The sequence below is a fragment of the Crassostrea angulata genome, chromosome 2, assembly GCF_025612915.1.
Source record: "Crassostrea angulata isolate pt1a10 chromosome 2, ASM2561291v2, whole genome shotgun sequence".
In the NCBI taxonomy this organism is placed as follows: domain Eukaryota; kingdom Metazoa; phylum Mollusca; class Bivalvia; order Ostreida; family Ostreidae; genus Magallana; species Magallana angulata.
Genome location: NC_069112.1, coordinates 30,352,421 through 30,372,507, shown reverse-complemented (window position 1 = coordinate 30,372,507; position 20,087 = coordinate 30,352,421).

Genomic DNA, 20,087 nt, shown 5'->3' with positions numbered 1-20,087 from the left:
AGAATACAACACGTCTATTAAGACAGAGGAAATGAGAAGCAATAATGTAAACTTCATCTGAAAGGAAAAAATAAAAACAAAAATACTGTAAAACTCGTTTAGTACGAACATGGATATAGCGAATTTTTGGATATGGCGAAGTTTTTGGAATCCCTGGTAAAATTCTTAGCGAATCTTTGCAAAATTTTTCGGTTATAACGAATTCGGATGTAACGAATTATCGGATATAGCGATTATCGGATATAACAAACTGATTTTGAGTCCCGTAGAGGTGAATAATAACGAAATTTAACATCTTTATAACGAATTTCTTAACAGTTTAAAAAAGGTTTGCACTACCAATTCATAAAACAGTTTGAATGAATTCATTTTCATATAATTCTTTCAATTCACAATCCGATTATTAAAGGTATCAAAGTCTTGTTAAATAAAACATGTATATAGTGAAATTGCGATAGATATTATTACGAATTCGTTATACGGATATAACGAATTACGGATATAACGAAGTTAATCCATTAGTCCCCAGGACTTCGCAATAACCGAGTTTTATTGCATATACATTGCTATTCTACAGGCAGCAACAAGAGAATAAACAAATCAAAAACATACAACTTCTGATGTATAATGCATGCCCTTAATAATAACGTTAACAACTTGGATCAGCTCCAAATCAGTAAGTCATATCATGGTAGCTTACATGCAAGTTTTTTATCTTCTAAACTTCAGTGAATACACATTAATTTCGTAAGTGTTTTATAAAAATACAGAAACTTTCAACTTCAATAACTGTTACAGGGAGACATAAGGTACTTTTGATATGAATATATTGAATATATTGAAAAACTACGACTATAGACAAGAGGTAAAATTGTGCAAGTCTCTATCTTTGAGAGTACTCTCTTTTACATCGTAGACCATAGCATTGAAATCTCATAGTATTTCATTGGAATCTCAAACCATAGCATTGGAATCTCTTACCATTGCATACAATCTCATAGAATCGCATTCGTCATATAATACCATAGCATAGCATACAACATAATTTGAATTGGGTATGAAATGTTTTTATTTGACAGAATATTTATTCACATTGCATATTAGTGGTAAGCTTTGGCTTCTTATCAATGTGCGGAACTCTTCCGTGTATGGAGGCAGTTATGTTCAAATCTTATAGCATACCATATCATTAAACCCTTCAATTAAATTTCTAATATAATATTGCACACAAATCTCAAAGCATTGCATTGAAATCTCATAGCATCATTACAGACCCTGAAACGTACTACTACACAACACGCTCGCTGCACGCTCGCTACACGCTCGCTAAACGGTTCACACGAAACGCTGAACGGTTTACACGAAACGCTGCACGCTTTGCCCGAAACGCTAAACGATTTACACGAAACGCTGAACGGTTTATACGAAACGATTGTCGCACGAAACGATTTGCTCGCTTTTCACACGCTTTGGACACGCTTTTATTCTGAACGTTTTCGTTTTCTTCGGGTCCTCTCGGATTTTTACCCTGACTCTGTTAGTAAGAATTAATTTTAAGAAAACACGAAATAATAGAAATACTGATTTAAGAAACAAATATGTACATAAGTATTGAATTGATGAATTAAATTAAATTAATACTAATATTCAAAGCAAAAAAATATTTATTCGCAGAATTAGCAAAAATTACTACTTCTAAAAATATATTTATTGCTCAAAAGAAATATCCATGATTCTTATTAGTGTCGTAAATAAATTAAAAAATTCAGAAAAAGTTACCATAACTCAATATTCAATACCAAAAACAAAATCCGTATGATTACAAACTGAAATCGGTTTTTCAGTATTCGGCGGGATTTGCTTTTTCTTCTCGCAGTAGTTTTTTTATTGGTTTCAGAGAATACAATTTAAAATACTAACAGTTAATAAACCTGTAATTATTTACATTGATAATTTTGCAAGTTATGTAAAATTAATATAGTCACATAAGGTAGAAAAAATGCTATAAAACAACCGATTAATTTTTTTCTTACGTCGTATCATTCGCGTAAATGAATATGTTCCGTACATAAAACCACAGAAAAAAAATCAGTCGATTAAACAATAAAGAAAGTTGTCATCACTATTTCGGATTACGGAAAGAACAAAAAATAAAAATGATTTAAATTTTTGACTCAATATTCGTATACATAATCGGTTTTTCAGTATTCGGCGGGATTTGCTTTTTCTTCTCGCAGTAGTTTTTTTTATTGGTTTCAGAGAATACAATTTAAAATACTAACAGTTAATAAACCTGTAATTGTTTACATTGATAATTTTGCAAGTTATGTAAAATTAATATAGTCACATAAGGTAGAAAAAATGCTATAAAACAACCGATTAATTTTTTTCTTACGTCGTATCATTCGCGTAAATAAATATGTTCCGTACATAAAACCACAGAAAAAAATCAGTCGATTAAACAATAAAGAAAGTTGTCATCACTATTTCGGATTACGGAAAGAACAAAAAATAAAAATGATTTAAATTTTTGACTCAATATTCGTATACATAACCGGCGCCCCGCATAACGACGTACAGTATATAATAATCTATTTGAATTAAGTACCATGCATACATATTCCCATAATAATAAATTGCATGTGTAAATTTTAGGCAAATTCCAGTGTGTTAATTACTTTTAAGACTTTTTGTTTTTCGTTATCAGTGTTTAAATGATTAAAATAATTACCTGAAGAAATTTTTAATCGGGATTCCGAAGAATGTACTTCCCGCATTTCATAGAAATTAACAGTAAATATTCTTTCTATGTTTACATTTAATTTTGTTCAAATAAATGTTGAATAATCTATCATTTAAATTGTGTACATCATCATTCCGACTACCTTGAAGTCATTAAATTTCTATTGGCTATTGACAAAAAAAGAGACGCGTAACCATCCAATGAAAACGAATACACAGAGTTTGATTGACAGGTTCAGCCAGGTGCAGGTCTTACCCGATGTCCGAGGTTATGTGTGCTGGTTGTACACAGCCAAATAGTCTCAGTAACTAGTCTTCTCTTTTAAATACGCGTACCTTTCTATTGTTTGTTAAAAATTAATGCAATTTTGTAAAAAGATAAGTATATAATTTTTTAAATAATCATATATTTTTTTCATGAGAATACTTACCAAAGAGTTCTGCCAATCACAAACAGTTTAAAGTAATGTAAAACACGGGCGATATTTTAAATCAATTCAATTGTCAGAGAGTTCCGAATGAAATCTGATGAACGTTTTACACGATTCTCGCACGCTTTGCTCGAAACGATTTACACGCTTTGCCCGAAACGCTGCACGCTTTGTCCGAAACGCTAAACGGTTTACACGAAACGCTAAACGGTTTACACGAAACGTTTCTCGCACGAAAGTCGCACGCTCTTTTGGTGTAGTAGTACGTTTCAGGGTCTGCATAATCGCACATCATAGCATAGCATCAAATTGTATACATGTAAATAAGTATAAATTTCAGAGTAATTTTGCAAAACGAAAGTTAACATACCGCTACTTATACAACATAAACCTTTTGTCAGAAAAATAACTATAAATGGGGTGTATTAACATGACGGCGAAGTTAATGCGCGGTACATTTAATGATTCATTCATTAGAATGTCGCTACTGTGTAAAGTGTTAGGCTACATAATGCAGCGTTTCTTTTTACTAAAGATTTGCTTTATTTTACAGTTCTAAACATTTTAAATCGACGAACAATTTGACTTGTACAAGTTTAAATATATAAACCAAAGAAAGCATGTGTACTTTTTACGTGTAACATGATTTTGTGGATGCAAATGACGACAATAACTGAGCACACCAAAATAAGTACTGTTAGCTTGCTTTCAAGAGGTAATACTTTTACTTTTTAAACATGTTCAATTTAAACTACAGGTACGATAATGTGACGAATCATGTAGAAATTGTAAATTTTCCCATCGTCTAACATCTATCGCCGAAATGATCAGCCGATTACCAATAGGTTTCCTCAGTAAATGTGTTTGATTAAACAATATTGTCCTGTATATGTCCAAGTTTCGATTAAAATAAACAATGCAAGGTTACATAAGTTAATTTTTTGGACAAATATCGATTTTTTTGTATTTATGAAACATATTTAATTTTAGAAACATATCATTTTGCAAATTTCGTTTTATGTATCTTTTATTCCTAAATATTTTCATTTCACATATATTTTACATGTAAAGTGTATGAAAAGCTACTGCAGATATAGCATTCTAACATAGATAAAGTATTAAAAGGGTAAATCACGAGTTTTAATGTCACAAACATTGAAAGCTGTTAATTGCAACGAAACAAACGGAAAAAAAAATCACGCATATGGCTGCTACAATGGCTCTTCCAATAACTTACCCATTGGATCATACGACAATTTTTTGGTAAAATCCACATTTGCAGACAAGGCAAAAAGGTACCAAAAAATAATGTAAATATAAGCCTTAAATCCTTATTTTTTTAAAGAGAAACTGCAGCGATGTGTGCATACAACTTATCAATGCTTAAATATAAATTGTATCAAATAGCATTATTCTATAAAAGCTTCAATGCATACAACTATTTCAGAACTATTATAAACAATATTTTATCTCCTGTTATTTCGCCACGTCAATTTATTATTCGCTGGTGGAAATAAGTGAAAACAATGCACTGTTATGCACAATATCATTTTACCGTCTTCTGTACCCCCAATCAGGCTAAAATGTTAAACAACTAAACTCGATTGTAATAATACCAAAAAAGAGAACCTTCTGATTAAATTTACAACACAATGCTTGACACTACTTGAAAGTACTCATTTATTTGTTAGAAATGATAAAAGGAATTTTACTAGTAACGCACAATATTATTACTGACTAAATACTGGCTCCGTTTGTTCGATACCACCGAACCCAAAAACGAACCCGACAATTAAAAAAATGAAATAATGTAACAAACTAAAATTCTGTGTGTATAATTATAATTCCCCTTGGTTCACCCTTCCGGTTTATCCTTTGGAGAGCCCCTTGTTTTAATACTTTGACCCTTGGTTACCGTGGTAACATATCAATTCTGTGGGGAGCCCCTCGTTGATAACTTAAAGGGGCATGGTCACGATTTTGGTCAAAAATTATTTCCCCAATCCTAATGTTTACATTGCTTCACTAAGGCATTATTAATAGTCATTTCAAATTTGAGTGCCATTCATTGAGTTATAAGCGAGTTACAGCGCTTACAAATCTTTGCTATATAAACAAAGCTTTTGTTTACGTTTTGAATGCTGGAGTAAAAATTTGTAGACCTTTAAATGAATGTGTGAAACGTTAGGAACTGTTTATTCGTGCTTAAAATGAATAAGCAGACGGACAAATCAACTTAAAAACGATTTTTGACTCGTTTATTGAACCTATGTAAACAAAAACATGGCACGAGCCTTGTTTACATGACAAAAAATTGTGAGCCCTGTATCTTGCTCATAACTCTACAACTGGCTCTCAAATTTCACTTGATCACTAGAAATGCATTCCTAAAGCACTATAAATGATAAAAACAGAAAAATAGAATTTGACTAAAATCGTGACCATGCCCCTTTAAATAGTTGGTAAAAGTATACACGGGTTGTACCCGGGATCATCAGCCGATAGACGTGGTTGTCATCCCGCCTAAAGCTCAGGGGCCTGTTTTAGAAAAACATTAGGTATTCAAACAACCAATTTTTGTACGTTTAAACCACACGTGTTTGAACAGTTTTTCGGTAGTGTGTTTTTCTTTTTGTTTATTTTTATCAGGGTCTCTTTTGCCTTGTTTTGCTGTTAAATTTCCTGTCCCTACAGAACGTCAATACCTGTCAGGGAAGGAGGGTTCTCGGGGGGCTGACAAATTTCTGGCTCCTGTATTTATGAGTAGCCGTTTCCATTTTCATGGGATATTTAATAGAGACCGCTGTTCTACAGTGAGTGAGTGAACTACGGCGGCCCTTTCGACATATCTCTAAAACTACTTATGAATTTATATCTGACGGTGATCCTCGCAGTTTTACCAATTTATTATCGTCAATGCAGATACATGCTTTAACTTAACATTGTGAAAGTGTGATATTTATATAATTTGTGTCATTTGAAAACTTATATTCTGCATATTGAGTTTATTGAAAGAAACCTCCAATCAGCGTGAACCAGGCCATGGGTCATTTACATCACCAAAGAAAACTTTCGTCTAATGCAGCCTCAATAGACCCGTGCAGCATGTGAACTTTCTACTTCAACTCAGTTCTGGTGGTTGCCGATATACCTATACCTGACTGTAACCATGTGTTCACCCGAGGGTTCTTCAATACCACGTGCGCCGGAACCAGGCTGACCAAATAAACTTTTTCTTCATTCAATCATTTCATTTGTATATTTCTGTTTGTCTGGTTGTTTCTTGTTGAATTTTCTGTTGAATTTTTAATTTATTTTGTTATTAAATATTTTGTTAAAAATTTTATACTTGTTCTGTTGATTTATGTAAGTTCATCAGGATGCATAATCAAACATCCTCACAAATCGATGTTTATTTATTTTAAAATCGATGATATGTTATTTTGCATTTCAAGTACATGTAGTTTCTAATTTGAATTACGCACATTTTTATAATAAGAATTTTTGGACTTTTTCGACAAGAATGTCGAGAAACCCCCATATGAATCATGTTATATAATATTTAAAGATAAAATAATTCAATCAAACTATGTATCAGTAATAGAAATATTTCTCGAAAATTGTATGGATCTAAGCAATATTGAACTCTAATCTTGTTCAACCAAACGCTCGGCTGATACCGTAAGTCTCCGACAAGGATTTACGGAGACAGCCGAGCGTCGAGTTGAACGAGACTATATTGAACTCTGGCGTAGGAATACATACGACTACAAAAAATATTTAAATTGTTCGTACCATTTAAAATCTGACTATTTTCAAGGTATTTATAAATAAGTTTCCATAAAAAACAATGCTTCAGCATACATTACATTGAATTTATCGATTATTTTCAAGAACTAAGTCTTGTCAGCGGTGATGATTTGTGCTGAGGTCCAAACACTGTTTCACTTTCGGTTTGCCTGAGTAACTGTATAGGAGATTTGATTTAAATCAACTCCCAAAAAAGGAGTCGCTTAAGGCAAATGCACGTGTATTAAAAAAAAAAAACCTCATCAATAGAAATTAAAATTATGTTTGGAATTCGATTGATAATTTTACCTTCTATTTTCCGAGATAAACATCCGACCACCGCCAATCCAAAGAGGTTTGTGTGGATGAAACTGGACGTTGTTACATAAATTAATGTATGTTATATAACAATATTGCATAATTCGGATTAAAATCAGCTGAAATTCAATCAGCTGTATTAAATAAACAACACGTTCACATTTGGATTAGTTCTGTGATTTGAGACCATCTGTGCATATACTATATCGTCTACTTTTTAACTATCTGATTATATTCAACAGATGCATGCTTTTGTCTAGTTTAGAATAAACATCTATTTTTGAGCTTGTTGCTCGATTCAAACATGCGCGATTATTAAAACTTAAGGGAAATGCTTTAGAAAATTTATTCATACTAGTTGATTTGCACCGAATATCCACTATCCTTTATAATTCTTTATGCTCAAATGGAAATGCTTAAGAAAGTTTTTAAACGTTTTGTGTATTGTATAAATATTGAATTATTCGCATCAAATATAAACCGTCCTTGCTGCTTCTTTATATACCAAGAAATGCTTTAGAGGGGTTATCAACCATTTTGTGTACTAAGAAATACTTATTTTCGCCGAAAATAAATTATCATTGATGGATATTTACAATTGATGAGGTATGCCTTGATTATTCTCATTATAAGGGACATACTATTTTCCCTAGTTTAACACTGCTGTTTTTGAAAATAACAAAACAAAACAAAAAACAAGGAAACCTTAACAGGCACTTTAAAAAACTCGAGGTGGCCCTGAGGTTTACAAGGAGGGTATTGAGAAAACCAAGAATGACCCTCAGGTCGGTACTGAGGAAACCCGTCGTATACTTCAGGTTGGTACTGAGGTCACTTTTGATTTAAAAAGAAAAAACAACTTTAGAAAGTAATAATTTTACAAGGTTATGGGAATTCAGTAAAAGGGATTTTGAACATCTTACCTGTATATTTAGGTCCCCGCAAGGATTTGCGGGTGCCCTATAGTAATCACTCTGTCCGTCCGTCCTTCTGTCCGTCCGTCTGTCACTCTTCCGTCCACAAATTTCGTGTTTTTTTTCTAATAACTTTCTTTATGGTTGCCCAATCAAGTTCAAATTTGGTATGGTAGTTCAGTAGGCAGAAATACATATTTTGATGCTAAGTTTGGTTCTCTATGTCTTCTGGTTTGGAGCTGGGGTGGTGGGGTAGATTCCTAACTATGCATAAGAATGAATGGGCAAAGAGAGATAACTGCTGAGAATGAATGGGCAAAGAGAGATAAGTGCTGAGAATGTTACCATTGTATACATTGAAGGCTGTGCAATATTTGTCCTTTGGGATTAATTAACCTTCCACACTATTTTATTTTTTAATTATTTATTTCATTTTTTTCTGCCTTAATGCTGTTAATTTTAACAGGTAATCAGATAATAACCCCATTCTGTCATTTCTGAAAAAAAAATCTTAATTGTAAATTTAGAAGAAAAGGATGAGAGAGCAGAACAATTAATCCCCTGGGATAAATTATCTTGCCTGCTGCAGAACATTTAGAGGCTTATCTCTATCTGTCATATCGAGATTAATGAACACCTTTGTCTGCACTGATGTTTGTTTTGAAGCAAATTAAACTCTCATTCCATGAGCTGCACCCTAATATTTTTACCTCTCAGTTTAAAGGATGGTATTTGATAATGAATATATTTCATTCTAGTCCAAATACTTATATTCTGTAAAATAAAAAAAAATATATGAATTACAATAAATTAAAATTTTTTTTTTTTTTATTAGATATCAGTTTTTTGATTCTTTTTCTTTTTTCTTTTTAATAGATGTTTTGGTGTTGTCGTTTTTGGTTGCTATGTTTATATTAAAGGAAACTTAAGAATAGTACCTGAAAATGTTCCTTCTGTAAGCCCTGATTAAATTCAATAAATGGATGAGAGCAGGATAATTAATCCCCTGAGATTAATTATCTTGTCTGTTTCAGAAAATCTAAGGTCTGCCTTTATCTGTTATATGTATTACCATACACATGTGTATGCAAGTGGTTTGTTTGAAGTTGAGGCAAAGTCTAGGTATCATTGCATTGGTATCAATTCTTTGTTTTTCTAACAAATTTTATTTCATCCCATGTTAACCTCCTTTATCCCATGGATATGACTCATTGGATATTTTTTTGATATCCCACAGTTGTGACTTTACAACGGGATTTGCATAGGCATAATGAAGTAAAATAATGTGGAGTTTAATAAACAGTGTAAACATTGATTGTGGTGTATAAAGCATGGGATAAATAGAATCTCATATGATTTGTAGTATAATATGATTTTTATCCAACTTGTGTGTTTTATCCCCTCACTAAGGCTCAAGAAAAAAACACTTTTATATTAATTGTTGGATGAAAATCATATCCAACTCCTGTAACAAATCACGAGATCCTATATTATATTGCAGTTCTTTACATCTTATGCTGGGCATTTTTTTCTCATCATTGTTAATATAAAGAGGATGGAATTCAAAGTTTTTTTCACTTCTCTATATTAATTGTCATAACGGGGCCCTTCCTGACTGGTCAGTTTTCTAGTTTTATGTTAACTTTTGAAAACGCTCTTGGGGCCTAATCATTTGTCCGTAGGTCCCGTTTTTTTGTAATTTAGAATTTATACTATCTTATAATACTTCATAGTAATTTCACAAATTGTAGCATTAGTCGGGTGGGGGTCGGGATTTTATCAATTTAGAATATTTACTATATATTGATGTAATTATTGGCGTTTCTGGTACAGTGTATCTCGAGAAAATAGTTTTTTTTTAGACACGCACCCAATTTTCTCGGTTTCGCAATAATCTGCCTTTCAGAAAGGATTGTTCCCTTTATTTTAACAATAAAAAAAATTCTTTGGAAAAAAGATGCTTAGTTTTAAGTTTGGTTAAACTTTGGCCAGTGGTTTTAGAAAAATAGTCACGTTTGGCTTAGATAAGCTTAAATCAGAATTACATGTTAAAGCTGTTTTCGTTGAAAAAAATTGAATCCCAGTAAACATCTTACTGACCTGGATCAGGAATACCAAATAAGTGGAAAACGCATATGACTTAGTAGAAATAACATCAAAACCGCGTAAAACAATGACCAACAATGATACCGAGCAAGCTAATAATTGTTTAAGACAGAAAAAATTAATATTTTCCTGTATCCGGGCCTTTTTCATTATCAAAGCTCAGTATGATGAGTTTAAATGGGTGGCTTGACTGCAACAAAGAGCATCATAACATACCGTATTTAACTAGACTGGATCAAATTGTTCTGCCCGAGATTTGTAAATGAAAATTTATTATGAATTTCGACTAAAATAATTATATTTTTTAAAATTTTAAAAAATCTGACACGTAAACACCGCTTGATTAGGGCGTCTTTTCACAGTATGTCAACTCTTAACATTTTTTTTTGCTCGGAAAGTTTCAATTTTGTATCAATATAGCACTATTTTTACATTTCTCAAACTTCTGCCTTAAGTTTTCTTTTCTGTTGTACACACATGTATAAAGTAATTGCTAGAAAGCATCAAATGTTCAAATTAAGAAAAACAAAAACCTTTTTGTCAGTGTTATTATAGTTTTATTTTGTATGCTCAATTTCCGAGATTTGTCAGATAATGGTTATCTTTTATTTGACAACGGCAGAGATTTGGATCTTAATGGTATTATCAAATCATTCAGACACATTAAATCAATAACAATTAAAAAAGGACTGCAATACGTGGACTATATGCATGTATTTCCAACGAAAACGTGAAAGTCTTAAGATGATCTGAGATTCCCCCGACTCTAGCCGCCTACTTTTAACCACTAAATTTGTACATTGTATTATCTAAACAATAAAATGCTTTCTTTGGGGATTCATTCGGGATATGAAGGTAGCGACATTGCAACGCGGGTTATGTAAATTTTCCTGCAATGATCGCTACCTTCATAACCTGCATGAATAATCAAATAAAGGATTTTATTACTTATATTAACATCTCTCTTTTAACTAATAAATAAATTGATTATGAAAAATACACGAAAATCACTGAATTACTGTTAATGTACATAAGTACGTTAGCTAGACGAAACAGTCAAATCGTCTCCTGTGCGACTTTGAGTCTGACATCATCATGATTACTCCAAAAGAGTACACTTGATATGTAGTTTGACATTTTAAAGCTGTTCAGCAAGTTTCATATTCCTCAAACGCATAAAGAAAAAAAAGTGTGGAAAACTGAAGTGGGACAGACAGACAGACGAACGGAAGGACTGACGGACGCAGAGGAAAATTTTAGTCTCCTCCGGTGAAACCGGTAGGGGACTAACAAAAAGTATTGAAAACTAATCCATATCGCATGTTTACAACCAATATATTTTTTTAAAAAGTAGTCGCTTTAAACAAATAAACATGTATTAAAAAATAAAACTCTTCATTAGAAGTTAAAATCATGTTCAGAAATCGATGAATAATTTTACCTTTTCTCTCGTGAGATAAGCAGCCGACCACCACCAATGCAAAGAGGTTTGTGTCGATAAACTGGACGTTGTTACATAAATCAATGAATGTTATATAACAATATTGCATAATTCAGATTAAAACAGGGTGTAATTCAATCAGCTTTAATGTAAAAAAAAAGAAACAAATTTATATTTGGATGTATTTTGTGATTTGAGACCATCTGTCCATACACTATATCCTCTACATCTGTTAATAAAATTCTCCAAATCGTGAGACAAATGCTTGTCTTGTCTATTTTTAGAATAGAAATTTATTTATGAACTTGTTGTTAGATTCAAACATGCACGATTAATTTAACTGGAAGGTAATGCTTCAGAAAGTTTATTCATACTACATGGGTGTACAATTACAAATGTTGCCTTTGTGATAGCAATGACGACACACTTCACCTAATAGGACATTGCAAATTTACCAGCATATTTTGCCAGCTCCGAAGGGCTACCACAGATCATAATTTTGCTAGCCCGACCTCTGAAATCGGTAGCCTCGAGCGTCGGTAATTTCAAACCCCTGTACTAGTTGATATGCGCCGAATATCAACTATTCTTAATGGCTCATTATACTTAAAGGAAACGCTTTAGAAAGTTTATTAAACGTTTTGTGTATTGTTGTATTATTAATTGATTTGATTTGTTGTAATATTAATTGATTTGAGCCAAATATAAACTGTCATTCATGATTCTTTATATGCAAAGAAATGCTTTAGAAAGTATATCAAACGTTATGTGTATGTAAAAATATTGATTTATTTGCGCCGAATATAAACTTGATAAATATGGACAATTCATGAACTATTCCTTGATTTTTCTCATCGTGGGGGGGGGGGGGGGGGGGGCTATTTTTCCTGGCTTCCGGCACTGCTCTTTTGAAAAACAAAAACAACAAGAATAGAATTCCTTGGTCCCCCGCCGGTCAAGCAGTATACTAGTATCGAGTCTATCGACCAAGGCTGATTTAGGAACTGTAGGCATGAGAGCGCTTACAAGGTCAATTTTTGGATAAAACGGAGTCATTATTGTGGTTAAAGTCCCATAACTCCAACAAAAAGTATCGACCAATGCTGATTTTCGAACTTGAACAATTGCAAAGTATTAGTGGTATAAACATTTGGTATAAATTTAATGAAAATCCGTCAAAATTTGTAGGCATGAGAGCGCTTACAAAGTCAATTTTTGGATAAAACGGAGTCATTATTGTGGTCAAAGTCCCATAACTCCAACAAAAAGTATCGACCAATGCTGATTTTCGAACTTGACTAAAGTATTAGATATAAACATTTGGTATAAATTTAATGAAAATCCGTCAAAATTTGTAGGCATGAGAGCGCTTACAAAAAAGTGTGACGGACGGAAACACGGACGCACGGACACACGGACCCACGGACGGACGCCCGGCATTTCTATGTCCCCGCTCCGCGTTGCGGCGGGGGACAAAAACCTTATAAGGCACTTAGAAAACTCTGGGTGCCCCTGAGGTTTACAATGGCCCTGTGGTCGGTAATGAGACCGGTAATAAACCCTTCGTATACTTCAGGTCGGTACTGCGTTCACTTTTGATTTAGAAAAAAAAACTTTAGAAAGTAATACATTAACAATGTTATGAGAATTCAGTTAAAAGGGACTTAAACATTAAACATATATATTTTAAGTTAAACTTTGCAACCCTCTTGTTGTCTTATTGTTAGTCTGTAGATTACGGTTTTCCTAATTTAGAATTTACATTATCTTAGAATACTGGCATAGTTATTTTACAAAAATTGTAGCACTGTAGCTTTAGTCGGGGGGGGGGGGGGGGGTACGATTTTATCAATTTAGAATATTAAAACTTTACTATATATTTGCGCTTTCACGGTTTTGCAATTATTTACCTTTAAAACAGGGTTGCACCCTTTATTTAAACAGTAATTATGTTTTTGAATAAGGATGCTTGGTTCCAAATTTGGTTAAAGTGGTTTTAGAAAAGAAGTCACCGTTGATTTCAGTGAGCTTAACTCAGAAAGAAAAGCAGCTTTCGATACAAACTTTAAACCCCAGTAAACATCTTGCTGCCGTGGATAAAGAATGCCGAGATAAGCGAAGAACGCACATGACTATGCAGAAATAACATGAGAACCGCGACACAAACAACTACCAACAATGATACCGAGCAAGCCAATAGTTTGTGACAGAAAAAAAAATATTTTCTGTATCCGGGCCTCTTCTCATCACCAAAACTCAGGAAGATGAGTTTAAATCGGTGGCTAGACTGCAATAAGGAGCATTACAACATACAACATTTAACTACACCGGGTCAAATTGTTCTGCCCTAGATTTTGTATTGAAAATTTCTCATGATTTTCTACAAAAAGAGGCAAAAAGGCCTTAACGGTCACTTGAGTACTTCAGCCCATACACAAAATTGTGGAGGAGTCTCATCAATGCAATTAATTGAGTTTCCTCCTTGCCTGAATTCCTTTAGAAAGGACTTTTAATCCAGTAGTTTAGCACGAGACCTATCGCTCAAATTAGAGTGTGTGACCTACTACTAAATATGTAAAAAGCTTTCATAGAAAGTATTTTTCCCAGGAATATTAACTTTTAAAATAGGTTTTATGCTTATATGTTTTCATAGATAAACTAAAACAAGATTGCTAGTATACTACTTATTACTTTACTATTAACAAGTCTACTTGTTTATTTTAAATAAATTTAAAACCTGTTTCTGTTTCAAATGATAAAACATATTTGTATAACTATTTTGATCATACAACTTCTTAAACTTCTTAATTACATAATAGTTTATGATTAATTACTAAAAATAAACAAGCGAAGAAAGATAACTCCATTCATTTTGAAGAAGCATGGGAAGATAACTCCATTGTCTGCTATATTCCTCTTCCCTGAACTCCTGTCAAATGCTTTCACAATATCATATGAATATTTTTGATGGACAGCTTCATTTTTTTTCTTTTCTTAACATGTGAATTAACTCATTTCTTTTATTAAATTTCCTGAGCAGAATAAAACAAGACAAATACAACCCCCCTTCCCAGCCATTACCCTTGCTTTGTACGTGCAGGTGACAAGAAATATTATTAACAATATCATTTTTTTTCTAAAATATGCAATTAGTTTTTATTCCGTGTTCTGTGTCTGTAGAGAAGAAGATTTTTAAACATTATGTGCATTACCACCACAGGGCCATACTGCCCGCCGCCGTTACGACCTTAACCCCTGACCTAGGGGCTAAGAGTTTCAAAATTTAGAAAGAGAATTTGTGGACATCATAACCATGCACTTAGTTTTTGTTCCATATGTGTGGGAGTAAATAAGAAGATTTCTAAGATTTAATACATTTTCACTATATGGCTAAATTGGCCCCGCCCTAGGGCCTAAACCCCTATTCAAGGGGTCATGATTTTCAAAAGTGAGGTAGAGGAGTCTGTGGACATCATAACCATGCACTCAGTTTCATTCATATATGGGAGTAGAGACGAAGATTATCTACTTTATGTCAGTTTGCCTAAAGGTAAATGATATTATAATACCACAAGTTGCATACCATTTTTTACCCATAGTCCAGTTCTCAGTCAAACTACTAATCATGCAGTTCCTTTTTGTCAGCAGAACGTGCGATCCTGTCAAATTGCTGGATAGCTCTCAAGAATCTTGGTAGATATGAAAAAATAAATACAAATGTATATGTATGCGCATAGTCCAAGAAAATTCCGATCTGCACGGTGGCAAAATAACTTAATTACATAATAAACTCAAAAGACACAAGATAATAATTCTTTGATTTACGAAGATTGTCCAAAAAGTTCATGGACACATGTCATTTTATTCCAAATAACGGAGCGATTATCACAAAAGCATTATAACATTTCGAAATAGAGTATAATAATGAATTAGTATATGCATAAACATCAAATCAATATACATTTTTGTATTGGAGTTATCATTATATTTACATTGCCTATACAGAACGCACGGCCCAGTCTGACGTTGACTTATAACGACGTTTCTATAACGTCGTAGTCATGGGTTTACCTGAGAGTAATATGCCACATTCACCGTTTAGTCAGAGTGTACAATCGCATACTCCATCAAAATATCGCCTGAGTCACTTAAGGATAAGTAAACTAGAACTATTTCGATGGTTTTTCTATTTCTTTAATCATTGGTTCTGTTTTTGTCGGTGTTTTACCTCAATTGATACAATTTTATGATTGCGCGCTGTTCCGTGCCGTCAGATGACGTCGCTTTTTCAAGCGATTTTTAAGACATGTTTTTGCCGTAATATCTTTTAAAAACACAATTACAAAGTTTGTACAATTTTTAGGCTGGGGGGTGCGTACTTTCCGCGACCCTTTGATACATTAAATTTTAGTTTATTTCTATGGAAAACATAAAAAAAAACCATGTACTTTAACTTAATTTGAAATTTTATGAGAAAGATTTTGATTTACATGATATATGTGTAAACCTATTCAAAATGACAAAAAGGCGATTGTCCACGAACTTTTTGGACAATCCTCGTAATTGGAGATTTGTGGCATGATGGTCAAATTATGGTAAGCATGATGTTTTACTGCTTGGTGACTCTTTATATCAGTGCAGAACAAACATGATGACCGCTTCCAACACCACCATTAATGTGAGATATCGGGAGAGATACAACACAACCTTATGCCGTACACGGGTACTCATAGATCAGACATACGGAATCATCAAGTGAGGTTACCCCTCTGAGCAGTTGATTTGCAGACAGACCCAGAAGGAGCCTGCCAGTATGTTGTCGCATGCGTGCATGGTTCTGCATTGTGTTGGCATGCTGCGACAGGACATTGTTACACCCAGCTTTGATGACCTGACAATAGCCGGACCGGACATCCAGGATATTGCAGATCCAGCCAACAACAACGGCTTTCGTTACAGAGAGTTCATTGTCGGGCAGTGTTTCGATAATTAAACTATTCTTGTCAAAACATTTATCAGTGACAAAATAGACTTGTTTTCATTTACTTGTTACTTGTATATTCAGAATTAAAAGATCTTTGTTTTTACCATGAATATATTTTCCCTTTGATGCATTTGTGTTTCTTTGTTAAACACTGTTGCTCTTAGGCATGTATGTACACGCATTTAAAATATTACCCGTGATCTTTCGTTTAATGAAGCACTATGACAAATAATCATTAAATCAATTCTTTAATAGTTTCTTGCTGATATGACATAACACTGGCACAATTAGTGAAGACCAGTCGTTTTGTCATTAGCCATTAACACCAGTTTAGCGGCTTTGGTAAATAGCCTACGACTTTGCCTTTTTCCCCCTAAAAGTAAAGTCAAGTCTCTCTCAATTCTCCGCTTAGCTGTCATATCCTGTAATATATAACATAACATGTAATATATAATGTATCTGTAATGTATTACATACCCTGTAAGATATATTGTTATACTTTCATGTTAAATACTGAAATCTGATTGGTTAAGACGCAGTTAATAATATTTACTATTACCTCAGCGTTAGCAACGCACTTGGCAACGGGTAACATTAAAAAATGTTACATGCACGAAAATTATGCGCGTACGGTTCGCTGTAGAATTCACGTTATTCCTATATAAAAGCAGTAAAATTTTCTTAAACATTTTAAAAAAGACATTCAGTATAACAAAATAAATAGTGCCTGTTTGGGAGGATAACAGTTGAAATTGACACCCCTCGAAAACCATTGTAAACCTCCGCTTTGCGTCGGTTGACAATGGTTTTCTCGGGGTGTCAATTTCAACTGTTACCCTCCCAAACAGGCACTATTTATATAATATAACCTGTAATATATAACATATCCTGTATATAGAACAAGAAAAAATTGTCATTCAAATTCATGAAGGCACCGGTGAAAGCATTATTAGATTACATAATAAAGAAAGTAAAACCATGTAATACGTTAGGAATTCCATTTCTTAAATTCCAAACTGATGATAATTCACTGCAAATACCACGTATATCTTCCATAATCTTAAAAACAAAATACATGTTTACATGTAAAGCAAGGTGATATACCGAAGGAAAAGCGACACATATGTAATTTGTCAATGCAAACCATTTCAGTGAAAATATATATTGTTTGTTTGTTTATTTCTTGTCTCTCCACACGGCCGTAGAAATAACGTTCTTTGATGTAATTAAATCAAAAAGCAACCCGTATTTAAACTGAAATTGATTATATGCGTCCCAAATTCTTTTTTGTTGCAGCTTATTTTTTTGGCTTTTGGCTCTTTGTATTGTTTCCATTGAAAATACTTTCATTGATTGCTTGTACAATATCAAGGGGCATAGTCACGATTTTTGTCAGAATTTATTTTTCTTTTAAATGATTAAAATTCTCAAGTAATATCTAATGATCAACTAAAATTTTAGTGTCAGTTGCAGGGTAATAAGCGAGAAACAGAACTCACATTTCGTTGTTAGGTAAACTAAGCTAAGTTCATGTTTTTGTTTACATTTTTAAACTTCAGGTTAATACGTAAAATAAGTGTGGCCAACGCGTGGCACTATGTATAAACGTTCAAAACTAGTAAGCAGGTTGAAAGTCAGTTTATTGGTAAATAGTCATGAAATTACAATTTATGTTTACCTTATCCCAAATATGCACCGTACAAAAGGACTGCCAATGTTAAAGCCCGTTCCTCGCCCACATTTTAGACTCAAAAATATTTTGGAATTTCTGTCAGATATTCGAAACAATAGTTATCTATTAAAAATTTTAATTAATTCTTAATTGATTTATATTAAAATAAAACTTGTAGTTTAAACGAACGTTTTGCTTGAAGAAGGGTGGGGGGGGGGGGGGGTGGGGGGTTCTTAAATTATTTTTAATAAAATCAGTTTCTATGAACTAGCAAAAATATATTTTAGCGCCGATATGTACATAAAAACTTATTAAACACATGTTTACTTTAGAGATTAAAGTAATTTTTAATTTTAAATCATATTCGTTAATTAAGCAATTTTTCGATTGTATGTTGGTCTGTAGACATATGCTCTCCCATGAAACAACAACACCTTTGTCATGAATATGCTTAATAACAAGATATAGAACAACCGAGAGGAATATTTGTTTCACAAGAGGAAGGGGGGGGGGTGATTTTTTTTTAAATTCCGTTTTTTGTTTGACCAAAGCATTTATATTTTATGTAAATATACATAGATTTTTATATTACTTAAAAAAATAAACAAGATATCTGTGAGCCAATGCTCACTAGTGATACCCCCGCTCTGATGTGAATATGCAAAATAAGCAAAGTCGACATTAAACAGAAAGCTGGCATCCGATTGGTACAGAAATATATCCCACAATATGGCATGCCTAAACAAATAGTGTGTTAAAATTTCAAGCATCTGCGATAAATAGCTGCTGAGAAATCTTTGAGGAATATTTGTATGAAAATTTTGGTTAAAATAAACAAAGTCGTCATTTAACAGGAAGTTGACGTCTGATTGGTACAGAAATATATCCCACAATATGGCATGCTTATACAAATACTGTGTATAAATTTCAAGCATCTACGAAATACAGTTGCTGAGAATTCTTTGACATAAATTTGTTTGAAAATTTTGGCTAAAAATAAACAAAGTACTCATTTAACAGGAAGTTGACGTCCGATTGGAACAAAAATACATCCCACAATATGGCATGCCTATACAAATATTGTGTAAAAATTTCAAGCATCTGCGATAAATAGTTGCTGAGAAATCTTTGACGAAAATTTGTTTGAAAATTTTTGCTAAACATAAACAAAGTCGTCATTTAAGAGGAAGTTGACGTTTGATTGGTACAAAAATATATCCCACGATATGGCATGCCTATACAAATATTGTGTAAAAATTTCAAGCATCTGCGATGATTAGTTGCTGAGAAATCTTTGACGAAAATTTGTTTGAAAATTTTGGTTAAAAAATAAGCAATGTCGTCATTAAACAGGAAGTTGACGTCCGATTGGTACAAAAATATACTCCACGATATGGCATGCCTTAACAAACACTGTGTAAAAATTTCAAGTATCTGCGATAAATAGTTGCTGAGATAAATGCGACAGAAATGTTTGTTTCGGACAGACAGACTGACAGAAGGACACAGACAGACAGACAGACACACAAGAGTAAAACAGTATACCCTCTCTCCTTCGGAGCGGGGGTATAATAAGATAAGACATTTATATGAAAAAAAGCTAGGCGGCTTAGGGCTAGATATTCGTTCGCAGTTTTTCAAAAACAATTGGCCAAGAAGCTTTAAAGAAATTGAATCTATTCAATTGTTA